Source organism: Phocoena sinus, chromosome X (assembly GCF_008692025.1).
Source record: "Phocoena sinus isolate mPhoSin1 chromosome X, mPhoSin1.pri, whole genome shotgun sequence".
Classification (NCBI taxonomy): domain Eukaryota; kingdom Metazoa; phylum Chordata; class Mammalia; order Artiodactyla; family Phocoenidae; genus Phocoena; species Phocoena sinus.
The window spans coordinates 89,517,527-89,540,836 of record NC_045784.1 but is presented as its reverse complement, the minus strand read 5'-3'; the positions used below and the strand labels follow the sequence as shown (position 1 = coordinate 89,540,836).

Genomic DNA, 23,310 nt, shown 5'->3' with positions numbered 1-23,310 from the left:
GCTTATGTATAGAAAGTTACATATGGATATACACCAGCTTGTGAAAGTTGGTTTGAGGGTAGTGGTAGGTAGTTGGGTCTGACAGGAGAGGGTAGTAAAGGGTAATAGGAAGAGGAAAGAGTAAGTAAAAGACATCACACAGTCCAGTTTTTGAGCAAGTGATTTAAAAAAACAAAATCCAGAAACTAAGAGTGAGCAATAGGAGACATTTCACTAAGGCATTTCTTGAAACAAAAAGGAGGTATTTCACTAAAACCTGGTTGGAAGAAACCCAGGGACACAAAATGGAGGAAGAATTCTGTTAGATCCTTTTCTTAGCCACTGTTGTATAAGTTCCTTAAGCAGAAGAAATCGGAAGTAGAGAGCAGACTGTTGGATATTATTTTGATTTAGTTGCATACAAGTAGACACAGCTAATCACAAAGTATTCGCATCTCTCTCTCTCTCTCTTTATATATAATATAAAATTCCCCCTTTCTCTAAAGGGAATGAAGTCTAGGAGATTACCCTGAATATGTATGTAAGCAGTGCACTCTGGAAGTTGACTGTTTTCTATTTGCAGTTGTTTACTTGTTTAAAATTCTCAATTAAAATTTTGTTTTTGTTTCTTTTTCCAGAATGAAACATTTTAGTTTGAGCTGTTCTTGTGGTAGTCTCATGACTTAAAAGTTAACACAGCTATTAAGGTGCCAAAGAATGTCCTTTATATAAGAACTATTTAGCTTGATACAACTTATTTAGCAAGGCTCAAATTTGTTATAAATCTTGAGGGGATTATTTTGGAAGCTTTTTTCCAATCTTTTATATAATGACTTCTAAAAAGGGTCACATAAAGAGTTCTATCATGGTTTCCCATGAACCAGCTGTGAGACTTTGGACAAGTCACTCTACTCCTCTAAGTGTATCATTTTTCTTAGTCTAATTTGGCCTGAAGCTCAAAATATATTAGCTTCTTCCAATTTTAAAAATCTATTGTCCTAAAAAAATCACCACATAGAACTTACACTCATGCTCAAACTAAGGTACTAATAGCCCTCAGTCACATAACTTATTCATGATAAAATGCACACACCTACATATAAAATAATAAAAATCCATGATAAACATGTTGAACAAATGTTTGGTTGACAGTTGTTGGGGGAAAGTAGTTTGCAATACAGTTCTTCCTTTGCTGGAATGAAAAAATCTATCTCCAAGGCCGTCAGTCTTTCAAATATTGTAAGTATTGCTTGGGAAAAATGTTATTGGTTTCTAACTGCTTTATAACTTCACTGATTACCCTGTCCTTATCTGAGATCTACTCAAATGCATCTAGCAATTACATCCCTTTCCTTGCTTGCTCTTTGGGGAGTCTCTATAGCATACATATAAATGGGAGGAAAATCACCAGACTCAAATTTTCAGAAATAAAAAAGGAGGCAAAGATGAAGCTTTAGCTAATGTTCATAGCTTTTTGCTATACTGTAATTAATTTCCAACTCTCAACAACATTTCTGGGCAAAATATCAAAGGTCATAGAGGGGAGGCTTATGCTCATTATTATATATGGTGATGCCCTTCTGGCAGAACCTTACAGCAATACTTGATCAACTTGGGAAGAATACTGAGTCTCTGGTATTCTGCCTTGTTGTGTTTGTTAATAAGAAAATATTATGCTGGCATTCAGAGAAAATTAATACACTTGACATCTACGTCACGACATAAGCCTTCCCTGCCTAGTCATCTGTAATGAGAACTAAGATGAAAAGAATAGTTTCCCACAATTAAAATTTCTGGCCCATTTCAGAGGCATATTAATTCACTTTGATGCACCTGCTACACTCAACTCCAGCCAGTAAGAATAACACTTTCACCTCTTTAACAAATGGCTAGACGGAGAGCTTATTTAATCCTTAGCCAAAAAAAAAAAAAAAAAAAAAAAAAAAGGAATCACAATAAAACAGCATTGATACCACTAGCTTGGAGCTTGTAAAATTTCAGAAAGGAAGCTTGATGAAGTTTGCGTTTCAATATATGCAGGGAGGAAGAAGGAACACACTAAACAAATGAATGGTGGTCATAAGCTTACATAGAGAACATCTAGTGTCAATTATCTAGTGTCAACTATGTAGGAATGTTCACCAGCATGATTCCATGTCCATATTCTCATGATCAATGAATCTTGAGAACTGATTCCCTGTGGAGAGGGGACAGATCAGGGAGAAAATTGTGGATATAATCTCTATTCTCCAAATGACTTCTTACAGCTTATTCCTTGCTTAAAATTTCTCAGACACGAGCTAGTAGAGACTAGTGTAGAGTTACATACTAGGTCAATAGGTAAGTCTGTCAACTCCACTTGATGTCATCAAATAAATGAAGCATTTACATGTGGAAAATAAAGTAAACTTATGTTGTGTGCCTACAGAGGCTTAACTAGGACCAAATACAGAACAATTACAGGGAGGCAGAATTTGAGTCAATATTAGTGAAGAACTTTTCAACAATGGAATATACTGCCTTTAAAAATAACATGTTTGCGGTCATTGCAATGGATATTGTCAAAAGATTTCCTATACTGGGTGGGAACTTGAATTAAATAGTTTCTAAGATCCTTCTAATTCTGAAATTGTATTTTGTAGGACTATATTTAACTATTTGAAAGAAATAATTTTAAGTACCTTGTAAATATCTACTGAGAAAAAAAGTAATAAATTACTATTACCTACTTCTTAAATACAATGGAACATCTATTTAGAAACAGTTTTTCTTAGCTTAGTTGGAATTTCTGTGCTTGAGTGAAATAAAATTGAATTCCTTCAAAAATGTTTTGTTATTTTGTCTGGCCTTCCTCCCATGGGATACCTGTCACTATAATCACGATTCAGCCAGAATTAGTGAAGAGCTAGCACATGACTTTGAGAAAAATGGATGAGCGTTGAAGAAGCTTGCAGGATTAGAATGATTAAATGACTTTTTAAAACATTAAGCTTTTTTTTCCAAATTAGCAAGATTGGTGCCTTATTATACATTCCACACACAGTTTTTGAGCAACTTCTGTCTGCCAGGCACTGTGCTAAACTCTGGGAATGGGCAAAGGAAAACAAAACAGAGACAACCCCTTCCCTCTTGGAATTTATAACATTAACCACTATAACTTTAGTGAGGAAATTTATTCATATTTAACAAACAGTATCAACTATTCTAAATGCTTGGACATCAATGGCAAGCAGTTGTAAGAGAAAGTAACACAAGCTCTATGTCATTGGAACAAAGAATATCAAGACTGTCCTTAGGCAAACATATGGCTGTTTAAGGTGTGGGGTGCATAAAAAATTATTCTTTAAGTAAAAATAAGTGAATAAATAAATAAAGCAAGATAATACATTTAAGAATCATAAAAACATACTCTGAACATTTTATTCAAAATGTACACACTTGTCACTATAACTAACTTAATGAAAAATCAAGTCTTTCAAAGTAGGTGAGAAAATTCAAAGAGAAATTCAGAGGGAAAAAAATAGAAATAGATACATTTTTCAATAATTTAAAAATATGATTATATAAATGAGCCTATAAGTAGGCATACATAATATTTACTTCAAATAAATAAGTTTGTGACTCATATCATCTTGACGCTGAGACCTTGTAATCTGAGGTCTATGGATGGGCTTCACAAGTCTATAAATCCCCTGAAAATGTACGTAAAACCGTGTGTATATGTGCATTTTTCTTCTGTGGAAAGATTTCACAATTTTCTCCAGATTCTCAAAAATGACCTGGTCTACTCCCCTCCCACCCCCATCCACTGCAAAGTTTAAAAATCACTGTTTTAAAAGTAGCATGGTGAGAGACCTCCAGAAAGGCAAGATGGGCTATTGGCAGCCAGCATAAAGGCTTTGTAGTACAGGGTGGAATAATGACTAGGTAGCACTTTAACAAAGTGCCAGGGCTGTTATGAGCCAACTTGCAAATGATGGGAAGTCATGGTTGTGCCTTAAAAAACTTTGAAATTGTCCTGACGATGCCACATTTAGATACATGATTAATAGGAGTGAAGTTGATAAGAATTTTCTGCCTCCAAAAAGAAACTATAAATGATTATAGCACTGAACTAAGCCAGGTTTGAGGTTACTCATCTCTAAATCATCTTGGGAGAGGCCCAGGAACAGATATGTTGATTAGTTATGGAGGGTCTTTGTTTAAAAGTCTGTAGGTTTTGAAGGACTGTAGAGAGGGATAAAATGAGAACTTTGATAAATGTAGCCCTATCTCAAGGTCACACAAGGAAAGAGAAATATTAGTTCACGTGCATTCCAGAATGCATAGCTTTAGTTTTGAATATTTAAATATGTATTTAATAATCCCCTTCCACATTACCACAACTATCAACACTCACAAAAAATTCTCTTTCAGTACTCTCTTTGTTCTGAAAGGTCTGGCAGTATCCATGGTTCTAATTCACCAACTAAATCTCAGATAATATATCTACCAATTATTCCCATGCATCACTGATCGAACAGAAAGGGGATATGGTTGATCCATTCTTCTTTCCAGTAGTGGGGAATATGTACTCCTGCTTGTGATTTGTTGCTTGCATTTGTATGATGACTTGTTGGGGTAAGAGTTTGGGATAGATCTAAGCTACCTCGTTCAAAGACTGAATCTTTAACTATGAGGCCATCCTAAGATGGGACTCCCACCAACTAACCTAAGCTACTTGGAGATTGTCCCAATATTAAAACAAATCCTTAAATATGATCACAAAAATAAAATTTTCCTGACCGCATCCCCTCATCTTTATTTCTATGGCTCAGCTTCTCATTTTAATTTTTATCTTTTTTTAGAGATCACTGTTTTTCTCCACCAGGATATAAGTACCTTAGGTTTGTAGCAACATGGATGGACCTAGAGATTATCATACTAAGTGAAGTAAGTCAGAAAGAGAAAGACAACTATCATATAATATTGCTTATATGTGGAATCTAAAAAAAGAAAAGACACAAATGAACTTATTTACAAAACAGAAACAGACTCACAGACATATAAAACAAACTTATGGTCACCAAAGGGGAAAGGGGGGAGGAATAAATTAGGAGTCTGGGGTTTAATATACACACTACTGTATATAAAATAGATAACCAACAAGGGCTTACTGTATAGCACAGGGAACTATACTCAATATATTATAATAACCTACAATGGAAAAGAATCTAAAAAGGAATATATATATATGTACGTATGTATAACTGAATCACGTTGTTGTACAACCGAAACTAACACAACATTGTAAATCAACTATATTTCAATAAAAGTTTTTACAAATAAATAAATTCTATTTAAAAAAAAAACATACTTTAGGTGAAGGTGTCTTGGCAGAATCCAATCCTGTATTCTTCCCACTGCACCACAATCAAGTACTATATGGACTTGGGCAAAACAAAAGGAAAGTTTTCAAAGTAAATGGCTAACATGTACATTATTTCATTGAAATGAGTACACGTGTTCCATTGCATTTTTGCTTATCAACATGCTCTTTGGAATCTCAGGAAAGCATCATAAATATTTGTCTTTGAACCAACATCCAAATGCTGGACTAATTAACAGGTCCTGAGCACTGTACAGAACAGATAACAGGTTTATTTGCTTATTGTCTGCCTTCCCCCCACTGGAATATTCGCTTTATGAGAATACAAACTTCATTTTGTTCACTAACACATCCCCTGAAACTAAGACAATGGTGGGAATGTATTAGATGGTCAACAAAAGTTTCCCCACTGCATAAATGGATGAATATGATTCTTGCCTCTTGTAGATACACTCAAATACATTCTGCTAGGAAATTCCATTTGGATTTTTGCTTATAAATAAGATCCTGTGTACAAACGATTTTCACATTGGCAAATTAAGTTCTCTTATTTGATTCAGGAACGGCTACGTCAAGGTCATGCTTCCCCAGAGAGCAATGGGGATTTGCCTGATTATCACCCTCTTTAAACCCTCCAGCCTCTCATGTGAGTTAGTCTGACTCACTCTGTGGATACTGCTTGTCCCTTGTTGTGGTTCAAATTTTATTTAAGGCATTTTAAAACTGGTGTATATTTTAAAACTTTGGTATCCAAGCACTCTCCATTACATCACACGAGTGTAGTTTCTTTCTTCCATTTTTATCTTCCAAACCCAAAGAGGAGACATTTAACAACCCCCTCCAAGAAGTTGGGAGTTTAGCTAGAGCAGACCCTCTTGTTAAAACTTGTACCGTTTGTTCAGAACAGGACAAAACCATAATCTACTAAAGTTCACCCTGGTTTCAAGGGTTACCAATTTTTCCCTTGCGGAGTTCTAATAACAGAAGTACATTGAAGTACTGTTGAAACAGAGACACTCCAAAGACCAGAAATTAAATAGACTATCACAAGATAACCTGGATACAAACAGATGGACAAATACTGGATCTTTAGCTGCACCATTTGGTGGGGTTTCCTTTAGCCAGTTTGAATGTCTCTGAGGCTGAGAGCCTTTACACCTGACACATCTGTGTTCCAGATCCCCTGCCTTTAAAATGACTTGCCTGAGTGTTATTGGAAACAACAACATTAAGATAATGGCAAGAATGACAATAAGACATGCACAAGGGAAGTAAAATAAATGAAATCAATTAGTATTATAAATATCGGTTCCTCATTCACGTCTTTCTTGTCAATTACATACATGCAACATCTTGAGGCTCCAAGTATGAACCATCTTGCTTTGATCAGATAACAAAAACTAGAAAGCAAAAAACATGGGTGCTTCTATTTTGCTATTTTTATCACTGTCTCTTTTTAATGCCACTTAAATTTATAGAACAAAATGCAATTTTAAAAAACTCTTCAATATAATCTACTGCTTGTGAAAACTGAAAAAATATTCAGAAAATAAAATAGTGGTTTAAATAAACTCATTTAATAGAAAAGCAGATGCTCCATTTTACTTGATTTAATGGAAAACCACTCAGAGCCCAGTATAAATGAAGACAAAATGTGCATAACTAACAGCTCTATTAAAATGGGCAGTAACAGAATGTATCATTTTGAGGTCAGCTGTCATTCTGTTTGAATGGGTCCCTTAACAGATCACAGAGCAGATGGAAAAGGCCAGTATGACATGACTCTCTGACTTAATTATAGCATTACCAAGACAGCATATGGACTTTGTATGTACTAGATAATTTTTATTCAGTGAGTTTATTTGCACATAAATTCTGTGATGTGCCTCATTTGGTTTTACACTACCTTCAATATTTATATTTCACTTTAATTGAATCATTTTTATCTATGGATTAATAGGTCAGGCTGTTCTACCAATTACAGTTGATGCTTGTTGAAGCCCATATAAAAAAGGTATAGAATTTGGATTTATGTCTTATTCAAGATTCCTCAATTTAGAACACTATTACTGCTCTGCACACAGCTGTCATTCCTGCAATTAGGGGGGAAGGGTCTTAATGCACCAGGTATTTGACACCTTCTAAGGTACGGGGGAGAGCAGCCATCTTTTGCTTTCAAGAAGCTGATTGGTCTGCCAGATGGTAAAATGCACAGCAGGACAAAAATACACTGAAGAGAACTCAATCAGTTTTGTGGGAAACACATCACCTTACAACCCATCCCAAAGTCAAATCCGTGGGAGCTACTGATCTAATTTATTACAAAAAGGAGTTGGAGAGCTCCGAGATTTTACTGCAAATCTGTCACACACAGCTCTGCATGGACACGGTATGCATCGCTGGAAAATAATTTAAAACTTCTGCAGACATAGGAGAGTATAGTCTAAGTGCTAAATTTAGGTGACAGCACAGATAAAACAGGAGATGAAATACTGCCCAAAGAAACCAGCCCTTGACTTGGTCAAAGCCAGAATTTAGATCCACAATCCACAATATATCAGCAGCTATAATTTAACTGGATTCCCAGAAGAGCAATAAAACGGTAGCTCAGGAAGAGGGCAGTAACATCACATACACCAGCTTCGGCTTCCACTCCAAAGTGCTGGATTTTACTCTTGGTCTATGCTAAAAGGCATAACTAATTTGAACTCAGATAAATATTAAGGCAAAGAGACAAATGGGTAATGCTCTGATCACGAATATTTAAAAGCTATTTCATTTACCTGAAAGCTCTGGAATAACTCAAATGAGAGAGAATATTTATTCTCTTTCATCCTCATAGACATAAATATTTCTTGAGGTTCTAATCCTTTTCTCCCTCTATATGAACGTGGGAGTAATATACAGATTATGTTATTATTAACAATTTATAGATTTATTTATGTTATTATTATTAATTTATAGATTATGTTATTATTATTAACAATTTTTCTGTCAGTAAAAACTGGGATAATAATAAAATCTACTTTACAGGGTTGTTGTGAAGATTAAATAACAGCATATGTAATATGCTTGACAAAAGCTCTGTAAATGTAGATTATAATTACTGCAGTAATTTAATGACTATAGTCATCATTATCATCATTGTGACAATAATGTCTGTTTCTGACACATCAGTCAATTTGTCTGCAGTATCCAACTAACTCTTTCAGCTTAAACTGCATTGTTCACAGCTGTACATTCTTTTTCTAAACCTTTTGACCCCAACACTACTTGGGTGGACACACACGCTGGGAGTGAGTTGATTCATTGACCAAAAAAGCCAATCCAATTCTCTTAAGAATTTGAACAAAGAGAAACAAGACTAAATAGGTCAGAAGTTATAGATCAGAAGTTATTAGGCGCCAGAAGTGTAAGGTCCAAAACATTTGAGAGCAGAATAGGTAAAGCCCCAGGTGAGCTGGAGATATGGGAAAGTAGAAATTAAGAATCAGACTGGTGAAAGGCATTCTGCAAAAGGCAGGATGAAGCAGCAGTGCCGAGAGAAGCAGAGATGACAGATTGTGTGGCTAGAGAGAATGAGAATGGATAGATGAGCTGCCTGACAATTTCCAATTCTCTATAAGAATGGGTTCCATGAGACTCCCTTTACCTTTAAAATGCATTTTCCTTTACTTAGCTGAGCTTGTGACAGTTTCTGTTCCTTGCAATCAAATAGCTTCTAAAGACACGATGACAGACCTCAAGTTGTATTAAAATTCTTCTTGCTTGCTTCGTCATTTCTTTTAAACCTGACCTACGTTCTCCCCCACACGAGACATAGGTGGTCAAGTTGATTTATTGAACTGTATAAAACACAACAGAACCCTGTTATGACAGGGCTTGTAGCTAAAAACCTTGGCTATATCACAAGTCAAAATGGGTCCTATGAAATGTAACAACCACACTTAGCTTGGTTTCTCTGCAAGACTGACATCTATAAGGTCTGTCCCCAAGACACTGTCTGGGCTAACCAGTGTATCAGAAGATGTGGCACATATATACAATGGAATATTACTCAGCCATACAAAGAAATAAAATTGAGTTATTTGTAGTCGGATGGATGGACCTAGAGTCTGAAATACAGAGTGAAATAAGTCAGAAAGAGAAAAACAAATACCGTATGCTAACACATATATATGGAATCTAAAAAAAAAAAAGGTTCTGATGAACCTAGGGGCAGGACAGGAAGAATAAGACGCAGATGTAGAGAATGGACTTGAGGACACAGGGAGGGGGAAGGGTAAGCTGGGATGAAGTGAGAGAGTAGCATGGACATATATACACTACCAAAAGTAAAACAGATAGCTAGTGGGAAGCAGCCGCATAGCACAGGGAGATCAGCTCGGTACTTTGTGACCACCTAGAGGGGTGGGATAGGGAGGGTGAGAAGGAGACACAAGAGGGAGGAGATATGGTGATATATGTATATGTATAGCTGATTCACTTTGTTATATAGCAGAAACTAACACAACACTGTAAAGCAATTATACTCCAATAAATATGCTAAAATAATGTACATAGTTGCTGATAACAAAAGAAAAACAGAAACACCAATCTATTTTAATTTTTTGCATCTCATTTTTATTAGGGTTCTGTACCACACTTTTTTGAACTATCACACATGATGGATATTTCCTAATATACTCAAACGTCTCTGCTTACAGGGGAATAGCTATCTGTGAGTGAGGTTCCCCATACAGGAATAGTTAGCTGTCACTGAAATGCCAAATCCAGAGAAAAGAAAAGCAATATATTTCAGAAGATCAGAAATTGTGTATAAGCCCATGGAGATTTTAAGGCTTTTGTAATATGTTTTTCTCTTTCTTTTTTTTATCATTTCTTTATTTGGTTAGATTGGTATTCTTTTTACTTTTTCTTTTCTTAAACGTACCCACAGAGCTGTAGTAGTAAAAGGCTGGTCTACTCAGCCACCTCTTTGGAATAATTTAGTCCTAACACAAATTGGCTTCAATTTACTTGCACATTTGTGAATGGAGTAAGTGTGTTACTCAGTTGGTGTTACCAGCTGCCCCTGAGACAAGAAAACAGGCCAGTAGCTGCCTGGGGCTGTTCTCTCCTCTCAGCTCACCAGTCCCAGTTGTCAGAGGCAATGTGCACTATTGTCTTCCTTCAGTTATTGGGGCTGATGGCTATGACCTTTGGTGAATAACGGGTTAACTCTTCATTTATTGGTTTTTTGGTTCTGGCTCACCAAAGGCCCCATATAAATTGTTGGATAAGTCCACCTGAAATATTTTCTTGAATCAGTCACAGTACGTATAGGTAGACTCTTGTTTTCTACAGTGGTATGAGAACTTAGTCACATTCAACAACTATTTCAGAATTTCCATTTGAATATTTGCTGAGGTTTATGGGTCCAAGATTTACTTTAAGGCTGGCAGGCAACGATGAACAGATAAAGTTGAAAAGTGGAGTTTATATCTGTCTTTACACAGTCCTAGAAAGTGGGTCACTTACTTCATGTGCCTAAGTTATGTTAGTGACCTCAACAACAACAACAACAAACTTTAAACTTTGGCTTGTTTATCCAGTAGTGTGGCTGGGTTACTCTCCATCAGTCCCTCTTGTGAATGGTATAAGTTGGTTGGAATGAATGATACCATCTCAAGACCAGTGCCTATTCAGTCATGTGCTGAGTGCCTAACTGTGTCAACTCTGGGAAGGCAACTTTTCCTTTTTAAGGGTTTAACCCAAGGGGTTACTACTGTTCCATTAGAATCAAGATGTCAGGAAAAGAATGTTTCTAACGATCCCCCCAGAAAACCCCCAAATCCCCAAACAAAATACTGCATTCTCTCTACTATACTAGTCTCCCCATCCTACCCCTGATCAAACCCACTGGTTTCCCACAAACAACTGGGCAATCCAGTCTTGACTCTAAGATACTGAATCTCTACATTTATACTTGACTTATAAGAAAGTGTCATATTCTTTTCTTTTTAAAATCTCTTATTTTCAAAACACAAAATATTCTAAATAGTGATTTTGATGTACAAGATACACCAGAGATACACAGAAATGACGTATGACAATAAAAAGTTCACCAAATTAGAAGTCCTAAAATGGTTGCAAATAATTGTTTCATGAAGATGTCATTTTATTAGATGGCTCTTTAGGGAAAAACTTAATTTTTAAAAAAGGAGTTTTCTGAAATATCTTGGCAATTTTTCTCTGGACCTAGATGAAACTGAAGTTGTCCTACAGGTACATTTGTCAGCAATGTTAAGTTAGCCAAGAAAAAACAGGGCTCCAGATAGGGGATGTTTCATGAGCCTGAGAAAGAGTGAAAGGCATTAATGCCATCACTCTACAACTCTAATTTCTCACCAAAATACCAGTTCTATATTGGAAAAAAATGTTTTGGCAAAAAAAAGATGTTTAAAAATAATCTTCAAAAGCATACTTAAATTTTAAAAAGATATTTTATGCTGTTATTTATGGAAGAGGAAGTGAGGAAAGAGGCTAGGAGAAGAATGTCATTCCCACTTAGCATGAGCTACACAGAGTAGAGCCCAACAGCAGCACATAACAGCATTACTGCTATCACTAATGAAGCTCCCCAAGGGAATAGCTGTGCTCCTTCAATGTAGATAAGCTTATTTCCCGTTTGCTGGTAGTCAGATTCTGGAGAATGCACTGCTAATAGAGCTCTGGGCTCTTAAGTAGAGATTTGGTGTCAACCCCACATAATTACAGCCATCTGCCCTTGTACCAATTGCAACAGATGCAAGACACTTGCCTTTGGTTACCAGTGGTGAGATCTGTGCAGACAGCTTTTTTCTTTTATTTACTTGTTAGGCAGGCTTAGCAATTTTTTCAATGCCACTTCTAATGTAGGTCTGAGACCAGTACGGCCCTTTACAGATAATATGATCACTTTAGAGGAAAACAGTAAAGAATGAACCTGCATAATTCCCTCAAGGAATACTTGCTGCTCTTGAGAGCATCTAGAAAGCGAAAAGCAGAATTCATCTCTTTTAACAATTTTCTTGGTAGTAATGTTGACTGCAGAGGATGCCTACCTCTGCAAGAGGGTGGAGTGGAGATGTGGGACTTGACCCACACAGAGCTGTGTTGCATTTGAGGCTTTCATGTTTACGAAAAATGCAAGTGGGCACATACATTCAAAAACGTAAACTAATATATACTCTGTGACCTTGTGCTTTTAACTAATAGACTACACACCTTACATTCCCCAAAATGTCTTATTCACATACTTTTCCATTTACTTTTGTATATAATGCCTTTATGTGAAACATTTTAATTACTGCAGAGAATAGTATAAGTCCAGTTCCAGAGTCTTGGTTTTCTTTTTAACCTATAAAAGCCCTACTTTAATTGTCCAGAAAACCCATAGAAAGTTCAAACAAAATTTAGCTAAGTATCTGCATATATTTGCATATTTGCATGTGTGATCTTTTTTTTGTGGGGGTGAAGAGCAAGAAAAGAGTATGTAGTCTGTCAACATACTTTTCTTTAAACAAGGCTCTGTGGAAACAAAAAAAATTTTTTAGAAAGTCCCTGACAACAGCAATATAGTCACTTTAAAGAAAATTAATAGTTTTCCTAGAGGCAAGTGCTCCTGTAGTTAAATTGTCTATAGACTAATTTAACTTGTCCCAGGCTGCTGGGTAATAGAATTCCTCATGCTTCAGAAAAGGGTGTCCTCTTCATGCAGTGGATACAGACAATAAGGTTTGGGGCCAAAATCACTAAAATTTAAACTGTTCCATTTGGCAGAGGCTGAGTTGGTTCACTGGCCTAGGAAGTAGCACAGTAAAGTATGTAGATGTCAGAGTTGGAAAGCTCTAGACAATTCTGACCAAAGATGAATTCCTCCTATAATAGTTAAACATCATCACTGTCTTAATTTCTTTCTTTTCATGAATGGGAGCATGAGAAAGGAGACCAGCCATTAATTTATGTCATCTAGAGAGAGATTCAGAAAGAATGCATTAACTACCTCCCATATAATTTCCTTCTTTGATTCTCAGTTTCAAAACAACAACAACCAAAACATACGCCCAAAGAAACTTTATAAGTTAATTAGAAGTCAGAAATATTTTCCTGAAGACTGTCGTTACTTCATGGGTACTCATTAAAATGCCTCAAAACAACCCATGCTATCTAATATCATTAGCAGATCAAGAAACTTGAAGCATTCTTCAGGACAGATAATTAACTTATCAAGAGGAATTGTTGTCATTGCATGTTCTTCCCTACAAATGGACAATCTTACATAACGCTTGGGGTTGATATGAAGCTAAGTCAACAAAGTAAAAGGGATCCTGCAGACCTGGTTTCTTTATCAGAATACAGCATACAGGAGAGAACTAGCCACACTTTCTTTTTTGTCCTCAAGCTTCTAGGTATTTTCAGCACCATTAACATATATTTCCTTCGGGAACACTGTTGCAAACTACAAGAGAAAAGAGGCTGCTATACCATCTGCAACCTAGACCTCCCAAATACGATTTTAATTTAGAGAGGTTGTCTCCCACAAATAGAGAAAACAAATAGAAAAAATATGAAAAATGCTGTCAATCACATCTTATTAAAAGGACTACTACTATGGCCGGGGAGCTTCAAGATGGCAGAAGAGTGAGACATGGAGATCACCTTCCTCCCCACAGATACATCAGAAATACAACTACATGTGGAACAACTCCTACAGAACACCTACTGAACGCTGGCACAACACCTTAGACCTCCCAAAAGGCAAGAAACTCTCCATGTACCTGGGTAGGGCAAAAGATAAAAGAATAAACAGAGACAAAAGGATAGGGATGGGACCTGCACCAGTGGGAGGGAGCTGTGAAGGAGGAAAGGTTTCCACACACTAGGAAGCCCCTTTGCGGGCGGAGACCGCAGGTGGCAGAGGGGGAAAACTTTGGAGCTGCGGAGGAGAGGACAGCAACAGGGGTGCAGAGGGCAAAGCGGAGAGATTCCCTCACAGAGGATCGGGGCTGACTGGCACTCACCAGCCCGAGAGGCTTGTCTACTCACCCGCTGGGGTGGGCGGGGCTGGGAGCTGAGGCTCAGGCTTCGGTAGGAGCGCAGGGAGAGGACTGGGGTTGGCGGTGTGAACACAACCTGAAGGGGTTAGTGCACCACAGCTAGCGGGGAGGGAGTCCGGAAAAAGTCTGGAGCTGCCGAAGGAGCAAGAGACCATTGTTTCCTGGTGTGCGAGGAGAGAGGATTCAGAGAACAGTTTAAACGAGCTCCAGAGACTGGTGTGAGCCACGGCTAAAAGCGCTGACCCCAGAGACGGCATGAGACGCTAAGGCTGCTGCTGCCACCACCAAGAAGCCTGTGTGTGAGCACAGGTCATTATCCACACCACCCCTCCTAGAAGCCTGTGCAGACCGCCACCGCCAGGGTCCCGTGATCCAGGGACAACTTCCCCAGGAGAACGCACGGTGCACCTCAGGCTGGTGCAACGTCATGCCGGCCTCTGCTGCCACAGGCTCGCACCACACTCCATGCCCCTCCCTCCCCCCAGCCGGAGTGAGCCAGAGCCCCCGAATCAGCGGCTGCTTTAACCCCATCCTGTCTGAGCGAAGAACAGATGCCCTCAGACGACCTATATGCAGAGGCAGGCCCAAAGCCGGGAGCTGTGCGAACAAAGAAGAGAAAGGGAAATCTCTCCCAGCAGCCTCAGGAGAAGCGGATTAAATCTCCACAATCAACTTGGTGTACGCTGCATCTGTGGAATGCCTGAATATACAACGAATCATCCCAAATTGAGGAGGTGGGCTGTGGGAGCAATGATATATATATATATATATATATATGTATTTTTTTTTTTTTTCCCCCTTTATCTCTTTCTGTGAGTGTGTATGGGTATGCTTCTGTGTGTGATTTTGTCTATATAGCTTTGCTTTTACCGTTTATCTTAGGGTTCTGTCTGTCCATTTTTTTTTTAGTATAGTTTTTAGCACTTGTTATCATTGGTGGATTTGTTTTTTGGTTTGGTTGCTATCTTCTTTCTTTCTTTCTTTTTTTATTACATAAAAATTATTTTTTAATAATTTTTATTTTAATAACTTTATTTTATTCCTTCTTTCTTTCTTTCTTTTCTTTTCTTTTTCTCCCTTTTATTCTGAGTCATGTGGAGGACATGCTCTTGGTGCTCCAGGCAGGCGTCAGGGCTGGGCCACTGAGGTGGGAGAGCCAAGTTCAGGACACTGGTCCACAAGAGACCTCCCAGCTCCACATAATATCAAATGGCGAAAAACCCCCAGAGATCTCCATCTCAACACCAAGATCCAGCTCCACTCAACGATCAGCAAGCTACAGTGTTGGACACCCTATGCCACACAACTAGCAAGACAAAAACACCACCCCATCCATTAGCAGATAGGCTGCCTAAAATCATAATAAGGCCACAAATGCCCCAAAACACATCACCAGACGTGGACCTGCCCACCAGAGAGACAAGATCCAGCCTGATCCACCAGAACAAAGGCACTACTCCCCTCCACCAGGAATCCTACACAACCCACTGAAACAACCTTAGCCACTGGGGACAGAGACCAAAAACAATGGGAACTATGAACCTGTAGACTGCAAAAAGGAGACCCCAAACACAGTAAGTTAAGCAAAATGAGAAGACAGAGAAACACAAAGCGGATGAAGGAACAAGGCAAAAACCCATCAGACCTAACAAATGTAGAGGAAATAGGCAGTCTACCTGAAAAAGAATTAAGAATAATGATAGTAAAGGTGATCCAATCTTGGAAATAGAATGGAGAAAAAACAAGAAACGATTAACAAGGAGCTAGAAGAATGAAAGAGCAAACAAACAGTGATGAACAACACAATAAATGAAATTAAAAATTCTCTAGAAGGGCTCAATAGCAGAATAACTGAGGCAGAAGAACAGATAAGTGACCTGGAATATAAAATAGTGGAAATAACTACTGCAGAGCAGAATAAAGAAAAAAGAATGAAAAGAATTAAGGACAGTCCCCCGGACCTCTGGGACAACATTAAATGCACCAACATTTGAAGTATAGGGGTCCCAGAAGTTGAAGAGAAAAAGAAAGGCTATGAGAAAATATTTGAAGAGATTATAGTTGAAAACTTCCCTAATATGGGAAAGGAAGTAATTAGTCAAGCCCAGGAAGCACAAAGAGTCCAATACAGATAAATCCAAGAAGAAACATGCCGAGACACATATTAATCAAACTATCAAAAATTAAATACAAAGAAAACATATTAAAAGCAGCAAGGGGAAAATAACACATAAGGGAATCCCCATAAGGTTAACAGCTGATCTTTCAGCAGAAACTCTGCAAGCCAGAAGGGAGGCAGGACATACTGAAAGTGATGAAGGAGAAAAACCTACAACCAAGGTTACTACACAGCAAGGATCTTATTCAGATTTGAAAGGGAAGTTAAAACGTTTACAGACAAGCAAATGTTCAGAGAATTCAACACCACCAAACCTGCTTTACGACAATTGCTAAAGTAACATCTCTAGGCAGGAAACACAAGAAAAGGAAAAGACCTACAATATCAAACCCAAAACAATTAAGAATATGGTAATAGAAATATACATATCGATAATTACCTTAAATGTAAATGGGTTAAATGATCCAACTAAAAGACATAGACTGGCTGAATGGATACAAAAACAAGACCTGTATATATGCTGTCTACAAGAGACCCACATCAGAACTAGGGACACATACAGACTGAAAGTGAGAGGATGGAAAAAGATATTCCAAGCAAAGGGAAATCAAAAGAAAGCTGGAGTAGCAATTCTCATATCAGACAAAATAGACTTTAAAACAAAGACTATTACAAGAGACAAAGAAGGACACTACATAATGATCAAGGGATTGATCCAAGAAGAAGACATAACAATTGTAAATATTTATGCACCCAACATAGGAGCACCTCAATACATAAGGCAAATACTAACAGCCATAAAAGGGGAAATCAAGAGTAAAAAATCATAGTAGGAGACCTAACACCCCACTTTCACCAACAGACAGACCATCCAAAATGAAAATCAATAAGGAAACACAAGCTTTAAATGATACATTAAACAAGATGGACTTAATTGATATTTATAGGACATTCCATCCAAAAACAACAGAATACACATTCTTCTCAAGTGCTCATGGAACATTCTCCAGGATACATCATATCTTGGGTCATAAATCAGGCTTTGGTAAATTTAAGAAAACTGAAATTGTATCAAGTCTCTTTTCCAACCACACTGCTATGAGACTAGATATCAATTACAGGAAAAAATCTGGAAAAAATACAAGCACATGGGGGCTAAACCACACACTACTGAATAGCCATGAGACCACTGAAGAAATCAAAGAAGAAATCAAAAAATACTTAGAAACAAATGACAATGAAAACACGATGAGCCAAAACCTATGGGATGCAGCAAAAGCAGTTCTAAGAGGGAAGTTTATAGCAATACAATCCTACCTTAAGAAATAAGAAACAGCTAAAAAAAACAACCTAGCATTACACCTAAGGCAATTAGAGAAAGAAGAGGAAAAAAACCCACCAAAGTTATCGGATGGAAAGAAATCATAAAGATCAGATCAAAAATAAAGAAAAAAGAAATGAAGGAAACGATAGAAAAGATCAATAAAACTAAAGCTGGTTCTTTGAGAAGATAAACAAAATTGTTAAACCATTAGGCAGACTCATCAGGAAACAAAGGGAGAAGACTCAAATCAGTAGAACTAGAAGTGAAAAAGGAGAAGTAACAACTGACACTGCAGAAATACAAAGGATCATGAGAGATTACTACAAGCAACTATATGCCAATAAAGTGGACAACCTGGAAGAAATGGACAAATTCTTAGAAATGCACAACCTTCCGAGACTGAACCAGGAAGAAATAGAAAGTGTGAACAGACCAATCACAGGCACTGAGATGGAAACTGTGATTAAAAATCTTCCAACAAACAAAAGCCCAGGACGAGACGGCTTCACAGGCGAATTCTATCAAACATTTAGAGAAGAGCTAACACCTATCCTTCTTAAACTCTTCCAAAAGATAGCAGAGGGAGGAACACTCCCAAACTCATTCTACGAGGCCACCATCACCCTGATACCAAAGCCAGACAAGGATGTCACAGAGAAAGAAAACTACAGGCCAATATCACTGATGAACATAGATTCAAAAATACTCAACAACAACAACAAAAAAAAATACTCAACAAAATACTAGCAAACAGAATCCATCGGCACATTAAGAGGATCATACACCATGATCAAGTGGGGTTCATCCCAGGGATGCAAGGATTCTTCAATCTATGCAAATCAATCAATGTGATACACCATATTAACGAATTGAAGGAGAAAACTATACAATCATCTCAATAGATGCAGAGAAAATTCAACACCCATTTATGATAAAAACCCTGCAGAAAGTAGGCATAGAGGGAACTTTCCTCAACATAATAAAGGCCATATATGACACACCCATAGCCAACATTGTCCTCAGTGGTGAAACCTGAAACCATTTCCACTAATATCAGGAACAAAACAAGTGTGCCCACTCTAACCACTATTATTCAACATAATTTTGGAAGTTTTAGCCACAGCAGTAAGGGAAGAAAAAGAAATAAAAGGAATCCAAACCGGAAAAGTAGAAGTAAAGCTGTCACTGTTTGCAGATAACATGATACTATACTTAGACATTCCTAAAGATGTTACCAGGATACTAGAGTTAATCAGTGTATTTGGTAAAGTAGCAGGATACAAAATTATGGCACAGAAGTCTCTTGCATACCTATACACTACTGATGAAAATTCTGAAAGTAAAAGTAAGAACACACTCCCATTTACCATTGCAATAAAAAGAATAAAATATCTCAGAATACACCTACCTAAGGAGACAATAGGCCTGTATGCAGAAAATTATAAGATGCTGATGAAAGAAATTAAAGATGATACAAATAGATGGAGAGATATACCATGTTTTTGGATGGGAAGAATCAATATTGTGAAAATGAGTATACTACCCAAAGCATTCTACAGATTCAATGCAATCCCTATCAAACTACCACTGGCATTTTTCACAGAATTAGAACAAAAAATTTCACAATTTGTATGGAAACACAAAAGACCGCAAATAGCCAAAGCAATTTTGAGAAAGAAAAATGGGGCTAGAGGAATCAGGCTCCCTGACTTCAGACTATACTACAAAGCTACTGTAATCAAGACAGTATGGTACTGGCACAAAAACAGAAATATAGATCAATGGAACAGGATAGAAAACCCAGAGATAAGCCCATGCACATATGGTCACCTTATCTTTGATAAAGGAGGCAAGAATATACAGTGGAGAAAAGATAGCCTCTTCAATAAGTGGTGCTGGGAAACCTGGACAGCTATGTGTAAAAGAATGCAATTAGAACACTCCATAAAACCATACACAAAAAGTAAACTCAAAATGGATTAAAGACCTAAATGTAAGGCCAGATACTATCGAGCTCTTAGAGGAAAATATAGGCAGAACCCTCTATGACATAAATCACAGCAAGGTCCTTTTTGACCCACCTCCTAGAGAAATGGAAATAGAAACAAAAAGAAACAAATGGGACCTAATGAAACTTAAAAGCTTTTGCACAGCAAAGGAAACCATAAACAAGACGAAAAGACAACCCTCAGAATGGGAGAAAATATTTGCAGATGAAGCAACTGACAGGGGATTAGTCTACAAAATTTACAAGCAGCTCATGCAGCTCAATATTAAAAACACAAACACCCAATACAAAAATGGGCAGAAGACCTAAATAGACATTTCTCCAAAGAAGATATACAGATGCCGACAAACACATGAAAGAACGCTCACCATCATTAATCATTAGAGAAATGGAAATAGAAACTACAATGAGGGCTTCCCTGGTGGCGCAGTGGTTGAGAGTCCGCCTGCTGATGCAGGGGACATGGGTTCGTGCCCCAGTCCGGGAAGATCCCACATGCTGTGGAGCGGCTGGGCCCATGAGCCATGGCTGCTGAGCCTGCACATCCAGAGCCTGTGCTCTGCAATGGGAGAAGCCACAACAGTGAGAGGCCTGTGTACTGGTAAAAACAAACAAACAAACAAACAAACATAAAACTACAATGAGTTGTCATCTCACACTGCTCAGAATGGCCATCATCAAAAAATCTACAAACAATAAATGCTGGAGTGGGTGTGGAGAAAAGGGAACACTCTTGCACTGTTGGTGCGAATGTAAATTCATACAGCAACTATGGAGAACAGTATGGAGGTTCCTTAAAAAACTCAAAATAGAACTACCATATGACCCAGCAATCCCACTACTGGGCATATACCATGAGAAAACCATAATTCAAAAAGAGTCATGTACCAAAATATTCATTGAAGCACTAATTACAATAGCCAGGATGTGAAAGCAACGTAAGTGTCCGTCAACAGATGAATGGATAAAGACGATGTGGCACATATAGACAATGGAATATTACTCGGCCATAAAAAGAAATGAAATTGAGTTATTTGTAGTGAGGTGGATGGACCTAGAGTCTGTCATAGAGAGTGAAGTAAGTCAGAAAGAGAAAAATAAATACCGTATGCTAACACATATATACTGAATCTTAAGAAAAAAAATGGTCATGAAGAATCTAGGGGCTAGATGGGAATGTAGACACAGACTTACTAGAGAATGGACTTGAGGATACAGGGAGGGGGAGTGGTAAGCTGGGACAAAGTGAGAGAGTGACATGGACATATATACACTACCAAACGTAAAATAGATAGCTAATGGGAAGCAGCCGCATAACACAGGGAGATCAGTTCGGTGCTTTGTGAGATACTCCCAGAAAACAGAATGTGTGAGACTAAATAGAGATACCTTAGAAAGAGGTCAAAGGAAATTATCAAATTTTTTAAAAGTCTCACTTGATATCAAATGTGAGAATCCATGGAGAGAGAGTAGAATGACTTGGTAATATGAAGTGGTTGTGACTGAGAGGAGGTAGAAGCAAGTTAAACGGCATTCATTCATTCAGTTAAAAATATTTACTGAGTGCTGAACAGTGCTTGCACTGTTCTAGGCACCAAAGATATTTTATTTGTGTCTCAAAATGATGTCTAAAAGATGTTGAACCAAATATGTTTAAGACTGCACTCACAGTTCCTCTATTCCCAGAAACCTCTCACAGTCTTCCTCATCATAGTAAACAGCAACTTCACCTTTCATTTGAGCGGGGAAAAAATGCCCTCATCTTTGTTCTCGTTCTCTCACATCCCTCATTCCAATCCATTAGCAAATATTGTTGCCTGTGTTTTTAAACACATACAGACTTTACTCTGACTACTTCTCACCAGCTCCACTGTTACCACCCGTTCTATCGATACATCCCCATCATCTCTTACACTGTATTTTTGCAATGATCTATTAATTAGTCTCTCTCCTTCTACCCTTGCCCTCCTACTGTTTATTCTCCATCCAGAAGCCAGATTGATGCTTCTAAAAAATATGTCATGCCACTTCTCTATTCAAATTGAGCCACTGGCACTCCATGTAGCTTAGAAGAAAATCCAGAGACCTTACCATGACCTACCATGCCCTACATGATGTGGCCACCCCTCCTGTCACTCCCAGCCTCATTCACTTATTCCATTCCAGCCACACTGGGTTCCTTGATATTCTTTGACTATACTCTGTGTGTTCCATATCTGGGCATTTATATTTGATCTTCCCCCCAAAATACAGATGGCTCCAACCCTCAACCCTCATGTCTTTTCTCAAATGTTCCCACATCATTGTGGCCTTTCCTAACAATCTTTTTAAAAATTGTCACACACACACACACACACACACACACATCACCATCACCACCACCACCACCATCACCATCACCACAGGGCATTCATTAACTTCCTTTCCTGCTTTTCATCCTCTGGTATAGATACAGTTTACAATTTCTTTTCTTACTGTCTATCTAAACCTAGTAGAAAATAAACTTCAAGAGAGCAGTGATTTTTACCTCTTTATATACTGCAATATCTCCAGGGACCCTAGAACAGTGCCTGGTACATAGTGGGCCCTCAATAAATAAATATGGAATGAATAAAGTAGTGAACAATAACCCTGTTCTCATAAACATTACATTCTGGTAAGAGGAGACAGACTATAAACAAACAAACAAACAGAGACCTATAAGATTGGTAAGTGCTATGCAAAAATTTAAAACAGGTTGTTGGGTGGGTAGTGCTTAGGCGGTTCTTTTAGAGTTGGTGGCCCAGAAGGTCTCTCTGATGAGGCAAAATGACAAGGAGCCAAGCCACATAAAAATTAGAGGAAAGACTGTTCAGGCACAAGAAATACCTTGTGCAAAGGCTATAAGGCAGGACATGTTTGTATGACTTCAGTAACAGCAAGCAGGCAAGCACAGCTGGGTATCAGTGAGAAAGGGCAGAGTAGTAGAATGGGAGATCTAAGGCGGAGGATGGATCAGATCACCTAAAACTCTGTAGACCAGGGAAAGAAGTTTGGGTTTTATTCTAAGTAAAGGAGAGTTTTTAAATAGGAGGACACCTTGATAGGATTTATGTTTTAAGATTATACTTATTATACTGCTGAGAATGAATTTGGGCAAAAGGTGAAAGTGACTTGGATTACAGCAGTGGTGAAGAGGGTGAAAAGTGGGAGGGGGGATTGGGGCTTTATTCGAAGGATAATAACAAGACTAACATTCATTGAGTGATATCTATGTTTCAGGTACTGTGCTAAGCATTTCACATGGATTAATCTCCCTAATCCTCACAACTACCCATGAGATTGGTACCACCATTAATCTCCATTTTACAGATGAGGATACTGAGACATAGGGAGGCTTTGTAACCTGTGGTTCCATGATTCAAACCTAGGTCACATGAGTCCGTGTTCCTA

The 23,310-nt window shown here is 37.9% G+C and overlaps 1 protein-coding gene across 1 annotated transcript in view; it reads right to left on the bottom strand.

Moving 5' to 3' along the window:
• The window catches only part of IL1RAPL2 (interleukin 1 receptor accessory protein like 2), a 1,092,642-nt gene that overhangs the window by 605,987 nt on the left and 463,345 nt on the right, over window positions 1-23,310 (bottom strand). The window lies entirely within an intron of this gene.